Source organism: Mytilus galloprovincialis, chromosome 4 (assembly GCF_965363235.1).
Source record: "Mytilus galloprovincialis chromosome 4, xbMytGall1.hap1.1, whole genome shotgun sequence".
Lineage (NCBI taxonomy): Eukaryota > Metazoa > Mollusca > Bivalvia > Mytilida > Mytilidae > Mytilus > Mytilus galloprovincialis.
Window position 1 is genome coordinate 27,007,364 of NC_134841.1, and position 7,727 is coordinate 27,015,090.

The window sequence follows — 7,727 nt, forward strand, 5'->3', positions numbered from 1 at the left end:
ATGTCATGCTGAAGTTTTCTGGAGATTATCTGGTTTCATTTTTGGGAAGCAGTCCACATGGAAAAATGACGCAGCCAAACTAAAGATACGCTGGATTGGTTCTTTCTAATGTCCCTGTTGTTACGAACCAGGAAAATTGAAGAATAAGAGCGGGAAAATGTCAAATTTACTTGGTCTACAACAAAGAAACCCTTTTATTTTATTGCTGTTCTTCATATACAAGTTCACAGGCAAGTCCTTCAACAATGAGAAAATGTTTAAAAAAAATTGTGTATAAAAATGTTAGCTGTTTCTTACAGAGTTATCTCCTAGTGTTATGTAGGTGTCAGACCACCAATTACTCCCTCAAATTTTGAACGTTTGTAAAAGTAGGCCTACTGTAACACAAAATAGTGCTTTTGATGTCATTGTTTACCTTATTTAACCAACAAATTCGCAGAAATGAAACTTTTGGTGAAAGAGAAATATATTTCGACCATTTTGAGCTAAAATTCACTTGTCGGTCAGTTTGCATTAAAAATTTGGGATTAATGCGCTCTATAGTACACTAATTTAAGATTTTCAGAAAACCAGGGGTTATTTTTGGAGTACCGCTGTTTTGAAGGTCAGATGTACCAAATTAATAGTAGAATTTTGTAACAGAATATTAATCTTAATTTGAAAACAATTTGATATTGCAGAACAAATATCAAATGATCATTTCAGAAATACATTGTGCTTCAAGTGCAAAGTCTTTTCTAACAATTAACAGTTGTTTTCTGAGCTAGTTCTGATTGGTCAGGTTTTATTGTCTGTTTCTTGCTTTTGTTCTATGGATAGCTATATATATAGTTCAGTGGTACCTTTTTTTTCAGGATATGGTGTGGGTTATTCAAAAGGATCTTTTTATGTAATTTTGAAATGATATACATTTGATATTTGATAGTAATTGACTGATTCAATCCACAAAAAAGCCTTTTATTTTATTGCTGTTCTTCATATTCAAGTTGACAGACAAGTCCTTCAACAATGAGAAAATGTATAAAAAAATTGTTTATAAAAATGTTTTGATTTGTGTACATTAATCTGACTAATAATGACATTCTTTTATTTCGGATTCTACCAAAGAGGACAGAAGAAGCAGCCCAAAGTGAAAGACTTGAAGAAATATAGGCAATGTAAGTAGGATTAAGTGATTTTGCTGTTTGTGGCGTTTCCTCGAAGTAGCTGGTTACCTCCAAATGGGACGACAGTCATGGATGTTGAGATGGCCTACGTCGCAGACTCTCGTAGACTTGCGGCTCAGATGTTCGCTAGCGACCTACGACAGCTACAGGCTTACTGCTTATGCCTGTAGAAGGGGACTTTGAGATGTCATGCTGAAGTTTTCTGGAGATTATCTGGTTTCATTTTTGGGAAGCAGTCCACATGGAAAAATGACGCAGCCAAACTAAAGATATGCTGGATTGGTTCTTTCTAATGTCTCTGTTATTAAGAAGCAGGAAAAATTGAAGAATAAGAGCGGGAAAATGTCAAATTTAGCAAAGAAACCCTCTTATTTTATTGCTGTTCTTCATATACAAGTTCACAGACAAGTCCTTCAACAATGAGAAAATGTATATAAATTTTGTGATTTGTGTACATTAATCTGAATAATGATGACTTTCTTTTATTTCCAATTCTACTAAGGAAAATAGCCATACAATTTTTATAGATTTATAGATATAGAAATGAAAATGTACACAAGACATCAAACAATATATTTATTTGAATTTGTTTCATTCGTATCTCTAAAAACGAGTTGATTATATAGGGAATCACTGAAGCATGCAGTGCCCCCCTTATAAAAAGTTCTGGATCTGCCACTGATTAAACATGTTTGTGAGTGCTCAACCAACAATGGACTAACCTGTGACAATTAGAATAAACTGAAAAATATGGTTCTATTGGCTTTACTCCATAGATTGGTACGAGGCACATAAATCACAACGAACTTTGAAAGTAGACACAAAGAAATAAATCATGTTTTTGTGCCCCATTCATGGGCATTATGGTTTCTGGTTTGTTATTTTGTTCGTACGTCTGTTGGTCCCGCTTCAGGTTAAAGTGTTTAGTTAAGGTCGCTTTTGATGAACTTGAAACTTAGTACAAATGTTCCCTATGATATGATATTTTAATTTTAATGTTTAATGAGAGATTTTCTACTCTTTTCACGGTCCACTGAATATAGAAAATGATAGTGCGAATGGGACATCCGTGTAGTGTGGACACATTCTTGTTTTAACAGAAGTATCATTAATATTCATAGACTAATTGAGGTTGTGGGGTGGAGCCAGGATTTTCATATGAAGCTCGATTTTTAAGCAAGACAAAATTTTGTTTTTTACATCATTCATCCTATTTGCCAAAAATAAATCTAGAATATATTTTTTGTAACTGAATATATAGGTCAGATTATTTGTTTAAACATAACATTTGGGCTTGTCCTTAAAGTCATAAGAAACGAGTGACCGTTGAAAAATAATGTTCTTCCAATTCTTGAACCAATGCATACAAACATCATAAACTTAGTCTTCTGTTCAAGAATTTTTCTTTTTTTTCGCATAAATTTCGTATAATCGTCAATTTTGGGAAGCGGGGATTGCTTCCTGGAAGTCCAATGAGAGATTTTCTACTCTTCCTGATAGTGCCAATGAGACATCCGTGTAGTTTGGACACATTCTTGTTTTAACTAAAGTATCATTAATATTCAGACTAATTGAGTTTCGTGGGGTGGAGCCAGGGTTTTCATATGAGCACGTGTTTCCTGGAAGGAAGCAATTAAAATAAAGTAAACTTCTTCCAAATATGAATAAATTAAAGAATTTTGTTCAGAAAAAAGTATATGTACATAAGTTTTATAATGAAAACTACCCATTGAGTTATAAAATAACACATGCATGCATTATTTTTTTTAATTTCAGGTTTCTAACGACTTTAAGGATTGAGACTGGAAATGGCAAATGGATCAGACTTTTAAAGTAAGTTTTTAATCATTATATAGATTTTTTAATTTCTGAACTCAATTCATATAAAATGGGAGTTTGCATGGGGTATAATGAAACCACATAATTTCATAAAACAAGGTAGTATGTACACAATACTATGTAGTTGTGCATATTAAGAAGAAATTGTGATTCATTTTTTTTCTAGGAGTTACCACTACCTGTCAGCTGACCCGTATTCTGCGGGTGTGACCCGAGATTTTCACAATTCTGATGGATCACCCGGAACACCTGCCGGGTCATTGAAATAACCTGGGAATTCCGAAAATGACACGATTTCACCCGTATTTCTTAGCCTTGAGATTGATTTCATAAGTAATATTCCCTCGAGAATATTCCTTTGAAATACCGGCAAATTCATAATTCTTCCATGAACAGGAAGTTCATCTAGCTATGTAAACTGTCAAATTAAGTGACCCATTAAGTGCATGGCTTCACTTGACAGCTTTGGTGTCAAACACACTGTTAATTAACACCAATTACCTTAGCTTTAGGTCGTAAATAAATTGCACCATAATTGGTTTACAAACTGAACTAGAGTTACTTCCCCTTATTTGTCACCATTCAAAATTATTCCTTATATTTACGTTTTATGGGTGAAAAAGATTAAATCATAAAAATATAAAATTCAAATACATATTGAAAAATAACTTTTCATTATTTTTATACCTTTATACAATTTTATAAAAAAAGTTGAAAATTATTTTTTACATTTATACTTCCTGTACCAAGTCAGGAATATCACAGTTGTTATCCATTCGTTTGATGTGTTTGGACTTTTGATTTTGCCTTTTGATTTTTGATTTTCCTTTTTGAATTTTCCTCGGAGTTCAGTATTTTTGTGTTTTTACTTTTAACTGTATTACTATATTTTATCATAGTCTAATTTCCTTGTTAAATGAAGAATAGTATGGTTAAAGGCTACATAGTCAATAGGCTCAAACATTTAAGAATTACATTAAATTCTAGTGTTTTATGATTGTAGTATTTTCTCTCAAAAAGTAAAGCACATAAGACTGAGTTACACAAATTTATAAAAATCTTTAAAAGTGCAATGAAATAATATTTAATAAGATTTAAAATGACTTAACAAAGTGAACATGCATTGATGTTTTGGTATCTTTGATATACATTATAAGAAAATGTACCATAAATACTGAAATTCAGCTCGAAAAAGTTCGTACGCGTTATGACCTGAGATTTGATTCTTCAATGCAGGTCATGACCTGCATTTTCATCGTCACAGGTTGACAGGTATGTATAATGCCCCTCTGAACTTAAATTGAGGCCTATACTGCTGTAACAGTTGCACTACAAGTCCTCTGAAACTGCACAACAGAATTTCATGGATCTTTAAAGTAAATGAGGACAGTATGGCATATCCACAAGAAATGTTTATCAGTTGACTTTTTTCTATCAATACAAGCACAAAAGATTTCTTTAACAAGTATGTGTTATTAGTGGACTGTTTTGTGAAAGATATCTATAGTGCTTGGATTTACCTGTAAAAGGAATATTTCATACAAGTATACTGCTTTTATTATTTGTTAATAGGCTGGTGTGAGGACTGGTTCCATGGTGTTGAAAGTAAGAATTGACGATCTGATACTGCAAACATATTGGTAGTTATACCTGAATTTTTATTCCCCACGTAACACATAATATCTCGTACAAGTTCTATAATGGTGGACGATCAACTTTTTTTAAAAGAATTATGGCCTATGGAAATATTAAATAAGTGCAACGAGTGGGACATTGGAACCATATTCTTTTATTTTAATCTAAAAGTGTTTGGTGTCAGTCAAATAATGATTCGGGTATCATAAAGATTGCATTACATGGAGATATTCAGCTCCAGAGGTAAGAGAGTACATAATTGTCCATGATAGTAGAGATACTGTCAAGTTTTGAAACAGAAATTGTTTTGGGGATACGATTGCTTTCAAGCAATCTGTAGACTTATACCATTGGCTCAGGGCCATGCCCTCACGTCAACCGTTTTATTCTAAACATTAAGGAACATCTCAGATTCTTATGATTGTCTTGCTTTAAAAGGTAAAAAAATTCAAAGGGATTGAACTTAAACCACTTTCCTATAATGTTCTTTTCATAATCTTCATGTTTGATATTTCCCTCGACTTATATGCGTGTTTTTAACAACACGGAAAATCAGAATTGAGCAGTATTTATAGTTAGTGTTTTTATAAATTTAGAAACACGTCAGAGGGAATTCTTCAGTTTTGATAAAAATGCGGGTGTTCTCTGAAATCTGATAAATTTATTTCTGTCATATAAAAACTGAATATGTGGAGTTTTTCTTATATGTCATCGTTATGAAACTGATATTTGATATTGTACTTCCTTTAAGAAAAAGAGAACCTTTAACATTTAATATACGTTCTTGCTTCAGGGTTTGTTTAGGTAATTATGTGCTTGCGTATAGTTTTCTTGACTTCAAGGGGTATTAGATTGAATGGTTGCTCTGCATTCCCCACTCAACCTGGGAACAGTATATCCAAGGATTCGTTATCAGTAAGATCCTTAGTATATCTAAATAATATATATGTTCCTGACTCAACTGAATCTAAAACAATACAACACATCGAGAAAAATTAACTCGTTCTGTCGATAAACATTGTATTATAATAGAAACCATCGCAATTTAAACCGAGGAATGTGTACAGAAATAAGTCATGACCACTGACCCAAAGGAAATTAAATATTTAAAGAGTTAGGAATGGGGTTCCTCCTAGAATTAACGTAGGAAAAATTATAGGTGATAAGATACCAAGTGAAATACGTTCTCTCATTCTGAGTCTCAGTGACTGCTGTGGAAAGTAAACTTGGAAGTGATAGTACAAAAATAAAACACAACAAGTACATTGTTCATACTGTTACAAACTATTCAGATTATGTAAATTATATTTTACATGTGCAGTTGAATTAGTTTTAAAAATAATAATATCCAGCTACATGTATACATGCAATGAAAACAATGGCAATCGTATATCCCTCAGAGCAATCTGCTCTTTGATTGACTTTTTTTTTAATTTATCAAGAATTAAAGTAAACATCCACTGGATTTCTTGAGTATGAGTTATAAAACACAATTTTAAATGTTCAACAAAGTACCAATCTATCAACCAACTTTCTATCATTTAATATCCACAGAAATCCATGTTTTCCTTAATCACAATGAAAATCATTTAATCCACTGTCGATTTTTATGCAGTTAAGCTGCATTATGCGAGCACCCTAGATTTGTGTTCTACCCAATAAATGCTGAAATACTTGCCATTGTTATGATCTAGCTTGCTACTTTGTTATATATAACTAATTGAACACTTTTTTAATACTTTTTATTCTGGATTACAAAAAATATGACCAGAAAAACCTTTAAATGATCGTCGATTTATCCAAAAGTTTTGAAGTTACACATAGGAAGTAGTGCTTATTAAGAATCCTTGTGTAGTTCATTATGACTTGTGATTTTAGCTTAGGGAGCTACCATTTGATTTTTATGGGGGGGGCTAGGATGAAAAATTTTGTCCTGCATTTTTTTTTAGTTCTAATCTCTGTCCTGCCTTTTTATTTTTCACTCTATTCGGTCCTGCCTTTTTTTTTATTAGTTTATCCTGACTTTTTTTTACCTAAATTGTCATCCTGCCTTTTTTTTTGCAAAGTGTCTCATCCTGCTTTTTTTTTTTACTCAAAACTCCTGTCCTGCCTATTTTTTTCAAAGGAGTAGGTTCGATAAGACCCTAAAATGGCCTCCTTTTTTAGCCTAAATTTCAAATAGGGATTTATTGACTAATATCTCAATGAATCATAGCTAATACATTGACTAGATAGAAAATAAGTCTTTTTGTTGAAAATTTACGTTCCTCCGTTTTATTTATGACGTCACAAATAGTACTCATTTTGATTTTCCACGAAAAAACAATGAAAATGGGTGAATTTCCATTGAATATTTGGACAGGAAATATAGAGCGCATACGTCGACAAAAAAGATCTTGGACAATATTATTTGTAATGACAGTTTACGTGTCTAGTTCGAATATTAAGGTTGTCGACAGCTGCGCTCTATGTTTCCTGACTTTAAATTAGGCTGAAATAATGCCGATTTTGTCTAATTTCGCCAAAATCCCTTATTTTGACCTCACTGGGATGTAAAAATTAACGCTTTAGAATAAAACTATAACAGAAGTTGTTCTATAAAACTTTCTCACATGTCTTTATGTCAACTTAAAACGTTTTTTATCTTGTAGCATTGAACTTTATAATTGGGGCCAAATATGACCCTTACCGAACTTACTCCTTTCATCCTAGCCCCCCCATAAAAATCAAATGGTAGCTCCCTTAGATGTCAAAGAACAATTGTATGAAATATTTAATCGCCGAAAATCTCTTAAGACAAGTAGTTTAGATTTCCCAAATGGCAAAAGTCGTAGGGATATTGTTTGTCATCAATACGTAGTAAATCTACGTCAGTAGTCTATTATATAATAAGTTCAACTGTTCACATGTGCTGTTGGCGGCAATTTCAAATTAGAAAAAGAAATTTTCGTAGCTTTTCAATTTGGAGGCAGGTGTGCAAATTAGCGGTGGTCCGAGGTCCGCGATCTTTCATTTTTCCAAGCGGAATTTCGACTAGGATAGTTGGTTTCTAGCTACGCCCGACGTAGTCACCTTCCACTTGCATTG

General features: G+C 32.7%; 1 long non-coding RNA gene across 1 annotated transcript; it reads left to right on the top strand.

The window, feature by feature from the left end:
* The first annotated feature begins 949 nt into the window (after positions 1-949).
* Positions 950-6,440, top strand: LOC143071737 (uncharacterized). The gene is made up of 3 exons (XR_012976963.1): positions 950-1,157; positions 2,943-2,999; positions 4,578-6,440. It is a non-coding gene; the product is annotated as an uncharacterized LOC143071737 (long non-coding RNA).
* The last annotated feature ends 1,287 nt before the right edge of the window (positions 6,441-7,727 follow it).